The sequence below is a fragment of the Anguilla anguilla genome, chromosome 3 (genome assembly GCF_013347855.1).
Source record: "Anguilla anguilla isolate fAngAng1 chromosome 3, fAngAng1.pri, whole genome shotgun sequence".
Taxonomy (NCBI): domain Eukaryota; kingdom Metazoa; phylum Chordata; class Actinopteri; order Anguilliformes; family Anguillidae; genus Anguilla; species Anguilla anguilla.
The window spans coordinates 8,915,914-8,934,203 of record NC_049203.1 but is presented as its reverse complement, the minus strand read 5'-3'; the positions used below and the strand labels follow the sequence as shown (position 1 = coordinate 8,934,203).

Below are 18,290 nucleotides of genomic sequence, written 5' to 3'. Positions count from 1 at the left end.
GTACATTCTCACCCCATTTCAACAGACAGAATTCATAAACAACTTCACATGTCCACACAATAAAGCCCCAAACTAAGGGGATTTTGCATTTTCTCCTTCTTCTTCTTCTCATTCTTCTTCTTCTTATTTTTCCTGCAGCCAATCCCACTAACAACATGTCTCCCCATCGGACATTTTACCGACACCAGCCAAATCTTCACCTACACGACCCAATCAAAAACTCGCATACACACGGAAAATACCCATACCTTTTTATTCTGAAACATTTCCAAGTTAAACAGCTAGTCTCCTGTGGCCTAGTGGGCAAGGTTACAGTCTTGGGAACACAGGGTCGTAGGTTAAAGCTAAAAACATGTTTTTTTTTTCACCTGCTTCTACCCTCACTGATAATTGTGTACTATTTCTCAATTATTGCTTTTGCACCATATCTACCCGCTGTTCCCCGAACGTATACCGAACTGAACTGCATTATGACGTACCATACAATATTGCAAAGCCATATGGATTCAACGGGAGCTCTTCTGTGCTTACTGGCCTGTGTTCTTCTTTAAAACCATGGACAGGTTTGCTAATGATATTTCACGCATTGCATAGCTCTGTCATGGTGCTGCACTAACAAAGTCACAGACTGGTAAACCTCCGGTTGAAGGACTGAATCCCGCCTCGCCCTCAGGAAGATAATTTCCTCTTTTACACTAACTTTTTCTTACGCTTATATTTGCTTCACTAAAACTCACTCACGGCCACCCATATGCATTTCATGACGGCAAATGTATTCCTTTTATTAAAAAGTTACACCAGTTCACCACTCTGCCATTTCTACTAACTATATTTCTTCACTTGGCTACCGTGCAAAACCTTCTTATCAGCAAATGCCACATTTCTACATTCATGTCACCTCACCCTGCTCTCTATCTAGCCACATACAAACAATTACTACATATGTACGTTCTGCAACTCCCCATTAAAACATTACATTTAAAATCATGACTCACTCATAAGTATAACCATTAGTACTGAACATGAGAAAAGCACACCAGTGCAATAAATTTCATGTTACTTAACCCTCCACTTTAACATCTAATACTTTATAGCGACTGTTATATATACCGTTCGATAAGGATACTAAGCTCGCTCATGATCACTTCATTTACTTCGCACTATAGTCTGTGATCAACCTTCACCTACATGCCCATTCTGCAAAGACATATTGTTTCAACTACGCAATTTCATCATTTCATCCTAATTTCTCTCACACTGTTGTTATTTTCTCATATGCAAATCCTTCTGGGACATATGCGTCTGCTCCTATTCTCCACTATCAAGTTTTCCGATTCTAGCTTAGAAAAACAGTGAAGAGGATTCCCACCTGCAGATAAGCCTATCAAAATGCCTTATAAACCTTACAAACACTAAAAGTGCATCTCCGCGAAATAACAGAATGGAGCAGGACAGAAGGGTACACGAGTTTCGACCTAGGGAGCTCTAATTCTACAGGCTTGCTGATTCTTTAGTCAATCGAGGCTTGTTGTATGGCCGTCAAATCCGTGAGTACATACACTGGCCATATACTACCTACGTTTCTGAAGTGTTTACACTCACGCCACAGCACCCTTTGTCACAGCCAGTGTTTTACATATATAGCAAACCAAAACTGCCAAACGGTACACGCTTATCAGACTGTACAAATTCACACAGGGATAGCCATAATCCACAACTGTTTCTTACAGGGTCACTTTGCATTTCTCACTCTCATAATAAAACGCTTTGCAAAAAGAAACGATATCTCATAAAAAACACGTTTTCAACGTACAAAAATGCCAAGTTACTCACACATACAAGAGATACCCCGTCTATAACTCATTCATTCAGACTGCCAAAATCCAGGCCTGCGATTAAAAGTATTGATATCAAAATGACGCCAAGTTACCATACTACAAACAATATAGGCTATCTTGCCTCACCGAAATTACATAAGATGTATTCCAAAGCAATGCTACCCAATATTTCTGTTAATTCGCCGCATATTCCACAGAACTGTGAAAGGAGCAAAGTATTTGTATAGGCCTTGACCAGCAGCCAAATAAAACAATAAAAATTGTGTAATTATTTAAGTGTAATAATATTCACTTGAACTGTGTGGAGATCGTCTGGCTGCGGACCCCATGTGCAAGGTTGTTAATCCTCGTGAACTCACCCTACTGCATGTACCTTGCCTGAGCATCGTGATTATCTCTCTAAATGCATGCAGACGGATTTTTTAACTCTTAATGTGGGAATAACTCAGGGGTCATTTCAAAGATGTGTGTGTGTGTGTGTGTGTGTGTGTGGACACCCCCAAACAGCACCCTCTGGCACTGAAATTGGTATTACGCCCCTTCTGTCCATACCCCTGTTTGACAGAGCATGGGTTTAGTTACATTACATTACATTTATTTAGCAGACAATTTTATCCAAAGCGACGTACAAAAATGCATATCATGGTCATTGGACAACTACAAAACACAGGTGAAATAAGGTGTGGACTGTTTATTCAGTGCCACAGTTTGTTTCCAGTTAACAGGTTGGATCCCAGCCCAAAGCTAACAGACAAATAAAAGGCACCAGCCGTTATCACATAAGTACTATACAAACATGATGGAAGCATATCAGAGCAGATGCTTTGGGCCACATGAGTATATCAGCATTTTTGCAAATAATTTATTGATACAGCTGGAGAGATTACAAGTCCAATTCTCTAACCACGACGCATTCTCTACCTACAGACATCCATTTTAATGGCTTTAAATCTTGGGGCAGTTCCTTTTGCCTGCACACTTTGCCTGTGCCATGACTCGTATGGAACTGAATATTGGTTTCACCAGTCCACAAGATGTTTTTTTTCCCCAGAACTCTGCAAGCTCCTTTAGGTAGTTCTTGGAAAATTGTAACGTGGCCACCCTGTTTTGGCGCCTAGCCAGTGGTTTACATCTTGCAGTGTAGACTCTGTAGTTCTGTTTCTGAAGTCTTCTGCATACGGTAGTCACTGATACATCCACACCTGCCTCCCGAAGGGTGTTTCTGATCAGTCATACGTGTTTGGGGGTTTTTCTTCATTATGATATCATAATGTCACTGTCATGTCATCAACTGTGGGGGTCTTCCTTGGCCTACCAGGCCTGTTGTGACTACGGAGCTCATCAGCGCACTCTTTCTTCGTAATGATGTTCCAAACAGTTGATTTTGGTAAGCCTAAGGTTTGGCCTATGTCTCTGCCTGTTTTTTCTTCTTTCCCAGCCTCATAATACCTTTCTGGACTTAGCACATTAGCACATCTTTGGTTCTCATGTTGACAAATGCCAATAACAGACTCCAAAGACAATCAAAAGCTTAGAATCAAGATGAGATACTGAAAGCGTTCTTACACCTGCACCAAGAAAGCAGTTCCTGACTTGTCAGAATCCGTTGTGAAGCCATTTGTCCAAAACATTATGGTGCCCTGAAATGGGGGGACTATGTATAAAAAGTGCTGTAATTTTTACATGGTGAAACCAAAATGTATAAAATTCCCTTTAATAACAGCTGAGAATCTGCATTTTAATCACAAATTAATTGTTGTATTAAAAACCAAAAATTGTGGTGTACAGAGCAAAAAAGTCAAGAAAAATCTGTGCGTGTGTGCGTGTCCTCCTTGTCTCCTACAAGAACACAACTCTTTTTGCTTTTGGAGGCAACTCTTTTTGTCTATTTTTGTTGCCCCCAGTTTGAAACAGGCTCTGCAGCTTAAACTCCCATAAAGCTCTAGCTGTGAGCCAATGACTGTTCTACAAACCGCAGCCAGAGGTGGGTAACCCGGCTTCAAAGAGTAAAAAGACTGACCATGTATTTGCTCCACCACCATGCACTAAACCAGCTGATTACAATAATTAAGTCTCCTATCATGCTGAAGAGTTATGCTAATTAGAGTCAGCTGGTTTAGTGCATGGTGGTGGAGCAAATACATGGTCAGTCTTTTTACTCTTTGAAGCCGGGTTACCCACCTCTGACCGCAGCCCATACGGTACTACAGGAGAGCCTGTATCAAACAACTGGAATGTGTTTACCAATGACATAGGGAGAGGTTTTTGGGTTAAAATACCACCACCAGTTTTTTTTCTTGTGCAAAATGTGTTTACAGGAAAAGAGAACAAAAGTAACTTGTTGCAGCCATCTGCCAGTCTCCCTTCTCCAAAAATAAATAAATAATAAATCCTGGCTTCATCGCTGGCATTGATTCCACCAGACCCCTGGTGGGATTAAGCTAACAGTGTCTTACTAGTCATGTTATTATCATGTCCTCAACATTTACATCTAATATGACTGAAGGACCCAGCCTGCCCTTAAGACCAGTACCTTTAACAACCAAACTATGCAGGAAACTTCTTTGGATTTATATTTATATGCATTCAGGGGCTGATGATGTTCCTATTCAGACATTTTAGCTGCTCTTTATACTTGACACTGAGCATTTCTCATTTCACTTCTCTGTCCTTTCCTCCCAATTTCTTTATCTTTCATTTCTGCTTGGTCAGTACACCAGCAGAACAGCATCTACATCAGGGGTGCACAAAAAGAGCTGATCCATTTCACAAGTTTGTGCCAACTTCTTAATTATTTCATTAGTTCAATCATCTCTTGATCTGTCAGTTGTACAAGCAGCAGCTACAGCCCCAGACTGCAAGTTTAACTTGAAGATTTTACCATGCTCAAGGAATGAACCAGCACAGCTAGCTGTCAGAAAACTAAGGGAAGAGGTTGGAACAAAACCCAGCACACAGACCAGCCCTTAAGGATCAGAGTTGTGCACCCCATTTTATGTGATCTTCTTAATCTTGACGTGCAGTTTTTTTATTTTCATAGAATAAAGGCTTTTGGGTAAAATTCTGATGACATCAGAGGTAGCCACTCCCCCATCCACGTTATAAAAGTCAGAACACTAAACTCAAATAGTCACACTCACCTGAAAGACACCTTCATCTGAGGATCACCTTTAGCTGACATTCATTTTATCCAGACGGACACCCTGAGCCCACCAGAGACCGGACACATTCGGCAGGTTGGTAACTCATTAGGATTTATGCAGCTCTGTATTTGCATTCTGCAAAAAGAATTCCTGATAAAAAATATATATATATATATATATTGCCTTCACACTGTGATAAGAACCCAGTACAGTTTTTTGTTATTTTAATTTAATATTTAATAAGTGTGTAATTCTCCTTAAATGTAATATGATAGTTTAAAAATATAAATGATACTGTATGCAACCACATGCATATAGAGATAGCTCTTCTTCACTACAATGCAGATACATTTAGCAAAGTCTTATACAATAGTATAGAGAGAATCATTTCCTAAAAGAGAAAATCAATAATGGCCTTCAACCAGTGTCAATTTTGGCAGCTATTTTAGATTTAGTCTTAGTCTTTAGATGAAAATGCACATCAGTTTTAGTTGCATTTAATCATTTTTATCCTTCTTAGTTTTACTCAACGAAAACTCAAAACATTTTAGTCTAGTTTTAGTAGGGCGAGTAGTCGAGTAGTCGCCCTGTTCTCTTCTCTGGTTAATTGACCAGGAATGACGCAAGTCTCCCTTCCTTCTCCTGTCCACACACACACTCCAGAAGAGTGAAAAAACATGGCGTCCTTGAATCAACCGGTACCCAAAAGATATTTCTCCAATACTGCCACTGACTTTATAACAGTCAGCAGATGCTCTTATGCAGAAGTTCCCACTAGAACTGCAGATAAACATTTCTTTGGGCAGAGGAAAAGTAGAATATTTGCGTGGTGCTGAGGTTAGATGTTTCGCCTTGCTGGCTAACTAAAACAAAACATTTAAAGTATTGCTTTTGCTTTTGCAGCTCTTTGCTGGAAACTCATTCATGTTTCTCAAATCCAAATAAAGTACACCCACAATTTACGCCGTTCTGCTTTCACCGTTCTGATCGAGTTTAACATTAGCTATCTTGCAAACAAAGCGACAAACCGAGTGTACTGACATTACCACAGACAGCCCTGAAATTAAACTCAAAAATTACATTACATTACATTACATTCATTTGGCAGACGCTTTTATCCAAAGCGACGTACAAGCAGTGCATTTTCATGATCGTAGACAACTGCTGAACACGGGTTCAAAAAATCAGCATAGCACTTTGGTGATATCAATATTTCATTACAGTTTCCAAATGGAGAGTGATCTCTTATTTTCGCTTCAAAGCCACTTCATGTTTCCAGACTGTAATGTGTAAGTTGGGCATTGTGGAATGGGAAAAATATATACACACTCCTGGGCAAAAAATGGACCAAGCCCAAAATGGCACAATATTAAGCTTTTAATGTCTTAACAACAAATCATTATTCAGGAAATGAGCAAGAATTAAACAAATAGATAAAGTAACTTAGTATGGGATAGCTTTTCCCTTTGATTTCTTTAAATGTTTAAGCCTTGTAGGTAAACTTGTGAACAGCTTTTTACAGAAAGGAGAGTCAGTGTTGTTCTATTCATTGTTGATGGCTTTGAACAGTTGATGAGTAGTTGAAAAATGTTTCCCAGTTAGTTTGTGTTTAATGTGAGACCAAATATTCTCTATAGGGTTCAAATCTGGACTCTGACCAGGCCAAAACATGAGCCTGACGGACTTGTTCTCAAGCCACTTTTTGGTGGTCTTTGCAATGTGGGCAGGAGCATTGTCTTGTTGAAAAATAACATCTGATTGTTTCTCTTTAGAAAACAACTTTTCAATTATGGGAAGCAAGCCTTTCTGCAATATTCTCCTTTATTCCAAAGCATTAATAGCTGATAGAGAAATAAGGATTTCCTCTGCCTTTAGGGTCTTGTAAATTTCAGGATAGCTACAGTTGGCCTGACGAAGACCAGCTATGTGGTTTCTGGCAGCAACCCCTGCATGCTATTTTGCTTTTTTGGAGCAGATTTTCTCACTCCTTTACCATGGGACTCACATCACTGCATACTGTAGATCTCTCCCTGCTCTATCGATCCTGATTCAATTCATGAGCTTGTTATCAGGCCCTTGATGGGCCGCATCTGGTGTGGCAGATAACCAAATAATGACTAATCTTTCAGAAACAAACATCCCAGAAGATATTTTTGGAAAATTTTGTACACCCAGACATGTGTTAGTTTGAATTTTACATCAAACATTTTAATCATTATCATGATTTTACCTTTGCGTACAAGAAGACTATATAAGTGAATTTCCCTGTTTCTAGCTTTTCCCCAAATAGTTCACTGCAGCAAAAGTAAACAAGCAAATGGTGGCACAGGAGGTCTCAAGAGTGCATTTGTTTAATTCTTGCTAATTTTCTGATCAATGATTTGTTGTTAAGACCGTTAAAAGCTTAATATTTTGCCATTTTGGGCTTGGCCCATTTTTTTGCCAAGGAGTGTATATATATTGCCTTCACACTGTGATAAGAACCCAGTAAATTTTTTTTCATTTAATTTAATATTTAATGCTTCTTAAATGTAATATGATTGTTCAAAAATATAAATGATACCATATGCAACCACGTGCATATATAGATAGCTCTTCTTTACATCAATTGAGATACATTTAGCAACGCCTTATACAGCAACTTGAACACAGTTATTTACTAAAATAGCAAAACAACAACAGCCTTCATAGTGGTCTATATAGTGCCTATATTGACCAATACAATTTAGCAGACTGAAAGCTTTATAGCAGAACAGCCTGTCAGTAACTCTGAAATTACATTCTGAAATATTTACATTGGAGTAAGATACATGTTAATACTTTAATAGTTGTATTTTAAGTTATAGTATAAAGTTAGAGTAAAATAATATTAGAATTTGGGATTCATTCTTGTTCCACTGCTTTAGGATATGTAGTTTTTGTAAGTTATGCAGTGTGTTCATGTCTGAGGTCATGTGTGTATGAGAGGAAGTGGGCTATTTAGCTGTTTATTGGCTTACGTGTGTAATGCATAGCAATTGATCCTATAACATTTTAAAAGAAAGATCATGTCTGTCCTTTTATGTATTGTGTGACACAGGCAGATTCATCAGAAGTACTTCTCAATACATCTTCGCTGCTTAATAATAAAGTAAGTTGAAATATTTTATTTAACAAGAAAATGTGTTACCTTTTCATCATACTGTAACATGTTTTACATTACATTACAGGCATTTAGCAGACACTCTTATCCAGAGTGACTTACACAGCTTTTACATTGCATCCATTTATATAGTGGGGGGGATCTGAAAGCTATCCACTCGGTGTGGAGTAAGGTCTCAAAAGACTAGAGGAAGGGGACAAAGTAACCAAACAAAAAAATAAATACTCCTAAGGGAGAATATCCCAGGTATACTGTACTAAGTTAGACAACCCGTGAAAGGGTGAAAAGAACTAAGGAGTCTATAAAACTACATAGAAAACTCCTAGGGGAGATTATCCCAATCAAAAAGGTCTAACAGTAGGCAAGAACTAAGGAAAGAAGTAAGAAAACTAGACAGAACAGAGTGATATACTCCTCTGGGTGGTAAATGTTAAATGGACTGCATTTATATAGCGCTTTTATCCAAAGCGCTTTACAATTGATGCCTCTCAGGTAAGCCCTGCTGTTCAATACCAACCAAAATCTACCCAGAGAAAAGGGCAAAACCGAACAGAAAAAGGAGTATAATAAGCTGTCTCATAAAAGTAAAAAATGTAAAGGTGAAAACTAATGATAGCATCCCTAGTACCGAGGACTGATAACAAACCACCCAAAATGTAACGCCGAATAAAGGATTATTGTGCAACCTTAGCAAATAATCCCTTAAGTCTCAGCATTCAGTACAACAGAGATCTCTTCACAAAGGGGGAAGAGAGACTGTTACAGCACTGAAAAGTTACAAAACACACTGACAGCTTTACCAGCTGACGTGTAACAAGAGTTGACACAAAAGCACCAACAGCAGGCCAGCAAGTGCTTAAATAGGAACTACAGCAGGTGAACCCAATTAGCCCAATCAGGGGAAAGAAGTGACAAGGATGCCCTCCAGTGGCCAAGGATAGCCACTACCACCCAGAACCGTGACATACAGCTGGATATATACTGAAGCAATTCAGGTTAGGTACCTTGCTCCAGGGTACAACGGCTGTGTCCAACCCGGGAATTGAACCTGTGACCTGCGTTTGTGCTGCTATACTTCTGCCACGAATGTGGAAACTTGGTTGTGGATTACATATATGCTGTAATGCAAAACAGGAAGGTATTATTATCAATGAATATGGCCAGTCAACTACTGGGTATTGATAATGGCCCTTGAATTTCCATATTGTGCACCGCTAGTTGTAAGAGTTTATATTGTTGACTGACAATATAAAATTCCATGACTGGGAGTTCTAAAAATCATACTTGCATACTGTATAAAAAGCTTGGAAGTATTCAAGTTCATTCCAGGCATAGCAAGAACTGTCAACACTTCAGTGAGACAAGCATGAATAAAAATCCCCCATGAACCTTATTTTGGTATTGGATACTTAAGAGTGTAAACAAGAAAATAACAAGAAATAGTTCTTTTTTTTCCACATTAGCCACACCAGTTATGTCAAACCAATGATTCAAATGTTTTAGAAGTACTTTTTGAATTGGTTTGGGGACTCACGATTGTTCGCACGCAGCTGATTTAATAGAACTTACATTTCGACTTGTTTCTGATCTCCAATGCTCCTATGTGTTGGCTTACGATGCAAATTATGTTGCTGCGATTTCATTTGCTGTGTAATGTGCGATATAAATGGGAATGCAAATTTGTATGGGAATTTATTTCTGGTAGCTAGCATAAAGGGGGGCATAGATGTGTTTTCTTCATGTTATTTGTAAATGTATATTTTTTTGTATTTTGCCTGAGGACTGGACAATATAATAACTTGGAAGGTTATTTTTAACTTGTTCATTAAGTCAGTTTTTTGGACTGTGGGTATTGGATATCTAGTCTCTCAAAATCTCTTTTGCATTTTTTTGGCTATGGTCACTATAGTGACTTTGCCTCCATTCATTTTCAAAGGAGTTTTTCTCCCCTGCCTAATAAAGAGTGATTTACTTTGTTGTATGGGAAAATGAAATAATCGATTAACCAACCACTGCAATCAATGTTGTTTTCTTGTATTGTTGACTTTTTTTATTCTGTCTATCCTGGTGGGACAGGGGAGATTCTGTCTCCTCCTGGTGGTTGGTTATTGGTTAGGATCTACCCTACCCTGGTGGTTATTTGACACCTGATGCCCGAACATAACAATATAGCCAGGACCATATATTGTGCCAGTATTGTATGCTCCAGTACTGCCAAAATTGATCAAGTATTTTTGCCTGTATACTTGAAAAAAAATAATATTAGCAATATTGAAGACCTCTTTTAAATGAGGAGTTTCAATAAATATGCTCACTTATTGCTTATGTCTTCCACAGGGGATGACCATGAAGGCCACCTTCTCCCTGCTCTTCCTGATCCTGGCCATCACGTGCACTGTGATTGCAGAAAACAAGCAATACCAAAAATTCATGGCTCAGCATTATCATTTCGGCATGACAGTTAAAGATTGTAATAATGACATGAATTATGTCAATGCAAATTACAATGGAGGCGAGTGCAAACGATTCAACACTTTCATCACAGGACAGAGAGTAGATGCCATTACTGCAGTCTGTCACAATGCAGGGAGAGACTTCCCTGTGAAGGGCAGCACAAATTCTTACAAATCAACAACTAAATTTAGTTTGATCATTTGCGAATACATAAAAGGATCAAACCCTTGCAACTATCAAGCATACCCAAAAACACAATTAATTGTGATTGCTTGTAATAGCGGATTACCTGTGCACTATCACACTCAGCTTGATAACTGATATCTGATATCTGTGCAGTTAAAATGCTAAGGGCTGTGCTAAAAAGAATGTGCTGATCTAACTGGAGCTTATAACCAGTTGAATCAATATGCTTCCCAACCTGCTGATATTCTGCATGCAAGAACAGCAGTAAAAATCACTGCAATAAAGGCTTTCACTGCAACCTGCTTCCTCTCGTATTTTTAAGTTGACACATTCACTAAATGAACATTACACACAATAAGCATAAACAATACAGTGGGTCATGTTTGGGGCGACATAGCTCTGGAGGTAAGAGCGGTTGTCTGGCAGTTGGAGAGTTGCCGGTTCAATCCCCCGCACTGGCCATGTTGAAGTGTCCCTGAGCAAGACACCTAACCATTAATTGCTCTGGTGAATGTGAGGCATCAATTGTAAAGTGCTATATAAATGCAGTCCATTTACCATATTCAACTAACACTTCAAACACTATTAATAATGTGTAATTTAGAAATATCCCAAGTGCATTTATTTAAAAAATTATTATTTGAAAATTCCCTGCAGTTCAGTGTTATTCACATTGTTTTTGACATTCCTCTAATTAGATAGACACCACGTTAAAACAATGAATAACCGGTACCCAAAAGATATTTCTCCAATACTGCCACTGACTTTATAACAGTCAGCAGATGCTCTTATCCAGAAGTTCCCACTAGAACTGCAGATAAACATTTCTTTGGGCAGAGGAAAAGTAGAATATTTGCGTGGTGCTGAGGTTAGATGTTTCGCCTTGCTGACTAACTAAAACAAAACATTTAAAGTATTGCTTTTGCATCTGTGAACTCTTTGCTGGAAACTCATTCATGTTTCTCAAATCCAAATAAAGTACACCCACAATTTACACCGTTCTGCTTTCATCGTTTTGACCGAGTTTAACATTAGCTATCTTGCAAACAAGGCGACAAACCGAGGGTACTGACATTACCCCAGACGGCCATAAAATGAAACTCAAAAATCAGCATTGCACTTTGGTCCAGTAGATAATGTTACCGGTCGTACAGATAATGAAACAAACCAATTCTGGTTTACGCATCCTCGCAAATACTGAAAAGAAAGTGTTAGTTAAATATTAATATGGTGTGTTACATGGCCAAAAGTGGATGTTTGATAAAGGTGTCATAGGTTAACAATCGCTCAGAAAATATTTTTTCTGATTTTAAAGGAGCATCTCACACTAATTTTGTGGTTTATGCTATCAACGGTACGATTTCTAAGATCAAAGTTAAGATGAAACATCTTCAACTGCTCATAGGTCAAATTTGGACTAATTTAAACAAGAGCTGCATTGGATTGTGATAAAGAAAGAGTGCAATTTTGGCAACAAACTTATCTGCAAATTACATGTGCAGCTAGACAGGCGGTTTGCTATCTTGAACACTTGGTATTATGAAAATTTGAAAATGCATTTGAGTAGTGATACACTACATGGGTTCAGCATGTGTGACCACATGCTAATTAATTTAAGTTCCCACTAGAACTGCAGATAAACATTTCTTTGGGCAGAGGAAAAGTAGAATATTTGCGTGGTGCTGAGGTTAGATGTTTCGCCTTGCTGGCTAACTAAAACAAAACATTTAAAGTATTGCTTTTGCATCTGTGAACTCTTTGCTGGAAATTCATTCATGTTTCTCAAATCCAAATAAAGTACACCCACAATTTACACCGTTCTGCTTTCACCGTTTTGATCGAGTTTAACATTAGCTATCTTGCAAACAAGGCGACAAACCGAGTGTACTGACATTACCACAGACGGCCCTGAAATTAAACTCAAAAATCAGCATTGCACTTTGGTCCAGTAGATAATCTTACCGGTCGTATAGATAATGACTTCTTCCCGGCAAGTATATTGATTTTCTTTCAGTAAAAACAGTCACACTGATAATGAACACAAATACATGATATCTGATGAATAACATGTACAAAAATGCCAAGTTATCGACATATACAAAGCACTGTCTACAAGTCATTAATTCAAATCTAAGCCTGCCATTAAAAGTATTATCTGCCATGTCTGTAATTAACATTGCTTCAAAATAACGCTTAACTGATTATTTTCATATTTCCGCAAAGGCTGCACTCGTCCTCCCATAAGTGTTCTTCCTGGTAAAATTCAGGAGGTAGCCACTCCCCCATCCACGTTATAAACGTCAGAACACTAAAGTCAAATAGTCACACTCACCTGAAAGACACCTTCATCTGAGGATCACCTTTAGCTGACATTCATTTTACCCAGACGGACACCCTGAGCCCACCAGAGACCGGACACATTCGGCAGGTTGGTAACTCATTAGGATTTATGCAGCTCTGTATTTGCATTCTGCAAAACAAATTCCTGATAAAAAAAAAATATATTGCCTTCACACTGTGATAAGAACCCAGTACAGTTTTTTGTTATTTTAATTTAATATTTAATAAGTGTGTAATTCTCCTTAAATGTAATATAGTTCAAAAATATAAATGATACTGTATGCAACCACATGCATATAGAGATAGCTCTTCTTCACTGCAATGCAGATACATTTAGCAAAGTCTTATACACTAGTATAGAGACAATCATTTCCTAAAAGAGCAAATCAATAATGGCCTTCAACCAGTGTCAATTTTGGCAGCTATTTTAGATTTAGTCTTAGTCTTTAGATAAAAATGCACATTAGTTTTAGTCACATTTAGTCATTTTTTATCCTTCTTAGTTTTAGTCGACAAAAACTCAAAACATTTTAGTCTAGTTTTAGTCAACAAAAAGTCGTCGCAGGGACTCCCTGCTTTATGTTTGATGTTTTCTATTCAAATTAATTCAACTAAGTTAATACAGGTATTGGAAATTGGATGCAAGTTGTCAGGTTGTATCAAGTATGCTGGAATTTCAAAAGATGTAATATAGTAAGTGGCTGTTACAACACTTAAAGCAACATTTCACTCTGTTAACACTTATTTGTGTAATATACTTACCTTAGCTGGATATCTGTACACTAGCCTCTCTCTCCCATTGATGTTATGCTGCTTTGCTGTCCTCGCTACTACTAAGCTAAGGATATTGCACAGATAGAAGTGTGGAATGCTGCTTTACTCAAAGTCAAGAAGCGAAACATTCTTTCTTTGACTATTGTGGTTATATATTTTCTGAAACTTTGCATAAAACCAAAAGAGGTATGTATTTCTCTCATAATAAAATCAACTTGGGTCCAAAAGAGATATGTATTTCTCTCTCATAATAAAACAACTTAGGTAGTGTTTTTCCAGACACTTGCTTTACAGTTTACAATGTCTTTAACTATCATACACTTCTAACTGTTTGATGTACACTGTGTTGTTTTGGTTTAAGTCACTGTGTAAATGAAAAACAAAAAGTGGTAAAGCAGAGTGATTTAACAATCAGAGTTTCAGCATCAGATACAGTATGATACCAGCAGTAGCAGAAATTAACCACCTCAATGTTAACCTAACGTTAGCTAACTTATATACTGACTAGTTAACATTAGTTATCATTGACATGAACTTACCGTGGAATAAATAGCAGGGTGATATGCCTTCAGGTGTCACTTCAGGTTGGTTGTATTCTTCCCACCTAATTTGTGGCCGCAGGGTTTCTCTCCCGTTACTAGTGTGCATTGTGTTTTCCTTTCTGCTGAATTGTAAATAAAGTGTGTCCATATATCAGTTCCCTTTTTTCTACCGAGCCCTTGAACTGGTGTTGAAGCCATCGTATTATCATTAATCACTCGCTAATTTGGTGCTCTCGCTGGCAGGTGTGGCACGTGTGTACTGTGTGTATCATCTGTGTGGAGAGGTAGGATCCGGGCAGCATTCAACCAATGACAAGAATGCACTGCTTTGCTTAGATTTTGCGTCCAAATGTGAACTAAAAAACAAAAATTGATATCATGGAATTAATATCTGAATGTTCAATGGAGATTTATTTATTTTCAATCAAAGTGCATTTACTTATGAATATATATATATATATATATGTATATATATACACACACACACACACAGAAGTTCAGACAGAGAAAATGAACCATGTATTGTTGATGTCTGAAAACCACACTACAAGCAGATGCTCAAAAAAGTGAATGGATTGGAGGAAATGTTTCTCTATGTATCTACATCAAAAGAGAGGATTGTTCTGTTGATAAAATTACTGTGATAAAAATACAGGCAGAAGAGTAAAGTAATGACATTGACCATAAATTAAATAATTGTTTAAAAAAAAAAATGTTCACAGTTCACATGTTTATTTTTCACAGAGAAGGCAGTGTTTGCCTAACCTGCCATTTCCTGACTGTTACGTTATTTCCTGCTGCATTCTGGGGAATGCACCTAGGGAATGTATCCCTGTCCATACCATTGCTGTGAAAATAAGACTTTCAATATCCAATCAAATATATTCTCGGTGTTAAAAGGTTCTGTACTCTGAACCAAAACATAACCAACCAAACATGTGAACTAAAAACATTGTGGATTGACTTTTGGCCAATGAGCTCTTTGTTCCTTTGACTGGTGGAATTCCTTTAGAGGACAAGTTCCTGAAGTCCAAGCCGTGGAAGTCTGGCCTTGAAAGAAATTATTTAACCAGTCTGAGAACTTGTACTCTTTCCTAAGGAATGACAGCAACGCACAGCGGGAAGGACAGGGATTCTATTGTTATTTTAAAAGTACAGAATAAACTTCCTTTCTGGTGGGGAAACGATAAGATGACTGCAGTCACTACAAGAAGAACAACCCCCACTCCCCAACTGTGGCCATTAGTGAAACAGACCACCCCCCCCCCCCACCAGTGTTTATTTCCAATTGGGAAATGAGGGGCATATCCAGCCAGCCTCCAGGACGCAGATACCGGTAGATGCATGCACGATGGGAAAAAAGAATTAATGCAATTTCAATATCCGTTAGTCCACCACTAACCTTTTAGTCTCGTCTCGTTAACGAAAATGAAAACAGATTTAGTCGCAGTTTTTATTTTCAAAGATCCATTTTCGAATCGTCAAGGTGTCGTCTTAGTCATGGGAAAAAGTTCGTTGACGCATATTTTTCGTCAACATTTTCGTTAACAAAATTAACACTGCCTTCAACAATGTGTACAGTACGTATATTGACTGATACAGTTTAGCAGACTAAAAGTTTTATAGCAGAACAGCCTGCCAGCAACTCTGAAATTACATTATTAAATATTTACATTGGAGTAAGATGAGCTGAGGGCTGAGGTTGGTGTATGTTGCGTGTATGTGTGCGCATGTCCGTGGTCATGTGTGTATGAGAGGAAGTGGGCTATTTAGCTGTTTATTGGCTTACATGTGTAATGTATTGCAATACTGAAGCTTTTGAAATATATCAGAGTTTCAACAAATAATACTCACTAATTGTGTGTATGTTCCCCAGGCGCAATCATGAAGGCCACCTTCTCTCTGCTCTTCCTGATCCTTGCCATCACTTGCACAGTGATTTCACAGGACACACAATACCAAAAATTCACCACTCAGCATTACAAAAAGGGCATGGCGGTAAAAGACTGTAATAAGAAGATGGGTACTATCAACAAAAGTTATTATAGCAATCACTGCAAAGCGGTCAACAGTGTTATTTCTACATCTACCACAAACCTCATAAACGCTGTCTGTGACAAGGCCGGGGAAGCCTACACCATGCCGGATGGCAGAGTTCTTCGCAGATCGTCGCAACAATTTCGTGTCATCACCTGCACGCGCAAGGGGGGATCAGACCGGCCCCCATGCGAATACACAGGATCCAACAGCATGAGAAACATCGTCATCGACTGCAATGCGGACAAGTTACCTGTGCACTATGAAGAGGGTCATATATTGTAAGTGAAGATACCTCTGATATATGTGCAGTGAAAATGATAAGAGCTATGCTAAAATTAATGCACTCATCTAACTGGAGCTTATAACCAGTTGAAACAATATGCTTCACGGCAATAAAGGCTTTCACTGCAACCTGCTTCTTCTCGTATTTTTAAGTCAATACAGTCACTAAATGAACATTACACACAATAAGCATAAACAATACAGTGAGACATATTCAGCTAACACATCAAACGCTATTAATAATGTGTTATTTAGAAATATCCCGAGTGCATTTATTTGAAAAATATTATTATTTGAAAATTCCCTGCAGTTCAGTGTTATTCACATTGTTTGTGACATGCCTCTAATTAGATAGACACCACGTTAAAACAATGAAGAAAACAATTACCTCTATATTTTCTTTTTACCTTTCATGTTCATCTTCACTCTAGTGTTTCTTTTGCGCCTCTACATCATGAAACCTATGCACTTGTTGTACGTCGCTCTGGATAAGAGCGTCTGCTAAATGCCTATAATGTAATGTAATGTAATGTTCTATATATAATAATCTGATGACCGTTAGCAGTGCTTCACAAAGTAATGTCATTGTGTTATCCACATTGCATTTTACACATTAAACTGCTACAACATTTAAAAATTCTTAAAGACCCCCTATTAAACTTTTTGGCAAGTTATATGTTATTCCACAAGCTCTACCAAACATATTGATGAGGTTTTACATGGGGGGAAATTTTGCAGTACATGTTTAAAAGATAAATCCTGGGAGTTTCTTACCCTTCAAACTAAACAGGCCATTTTAGATGGGTGTTACATGTTTTTTTTTTTTCAAATGGTAAATGGACTGCATTTATATAGCGCTTTTATCCAAAGCGCTTTACAATTGATGCCTCTCATTCGCGAGAGCAGTTAGAGGTTAGGGGTTAGGTGTCTTGCTCAAGGACACTTCGACATGCCCAGGGCGGGGTTGGAACCGGCAACCCTCCGACTGCCAGACAATCGGTCTTACCTCCTGAGCTATATCACCCCTATATATTTTTCACATGCTCTGGCTCTGCATTGATTGGTTAATTGACCAGGAATGATGCAAGTTTCCCTTCCTTCTCCTGTCCACATTCACACTCCAGAAGAGTGAAAAAACATGGCGTCCTTGAATCAACCGGTACCCAAAAGATATTTCTCCAATACTGCCACTGACTTTATACCAGTCAGCAGATGCTCTTATGCAGAAGTGACTTATACAGCTTAGATTCATTCACACACAAGATATAATTTAAATACACAGTCATCATTGTGGTTGCTATGTATAGTATTTCTATTTGATCCATAAGTAAGAGTGCCCTCTCCCGTCCCAACTACTTTAGTTACAGGGTGACACAGCGATAGCCCAATCCAGTCATGTTTAAAACCCAACACTGTGACCTCTTCAGGGTCAGGCTATCTCAATTTATTTAATCTCTTTGCCTTCAATTCAAACAAAATAAAAAAAGTTCAACAGGTCTGCAGTGTATGTTTGGTGCTGTGTTTAAAAGTTTAAAAAATAGCATTGAAG

General features: G+C 38.2%; 2 long non-coding RNA genes across 2 annotated transcripts; both read left to right on the top strand.

The window, feature by feature from the left end:
• The first annotated feature begins 4,938 nt into the window (after positions 1 to 4,938).
• On the top strand, positions 4,939 to 10,875 carry LOC118222462. Its single transcript, XR_004764289.1, has 3 exons — positions 4,939 to 5,074; positions 8,061 to 8,111; positions 10,461 to 10,875. It is a non-coding gene; the product is annotated as an uncharacterized LOC118222462 (long non-coding RNA).
• Positions 10,876 to 13,036: 2,161 nt separating this feature from the next.
• LOC118222461 lies at positions 13,037 to 16,870 on the top strand. The gene is made up of 2 exons (XR_004764288.1): positions 13,037 to 13,191; positions 16,296 to 16,870. It is a non-coding gene; the product is annotated as an uncharacterized LOC118222461 (long non-coding RNA).
• The last annotated feature ends 1,420 nt before the right edge of the window (positions 16,871 to 18,290 follow it).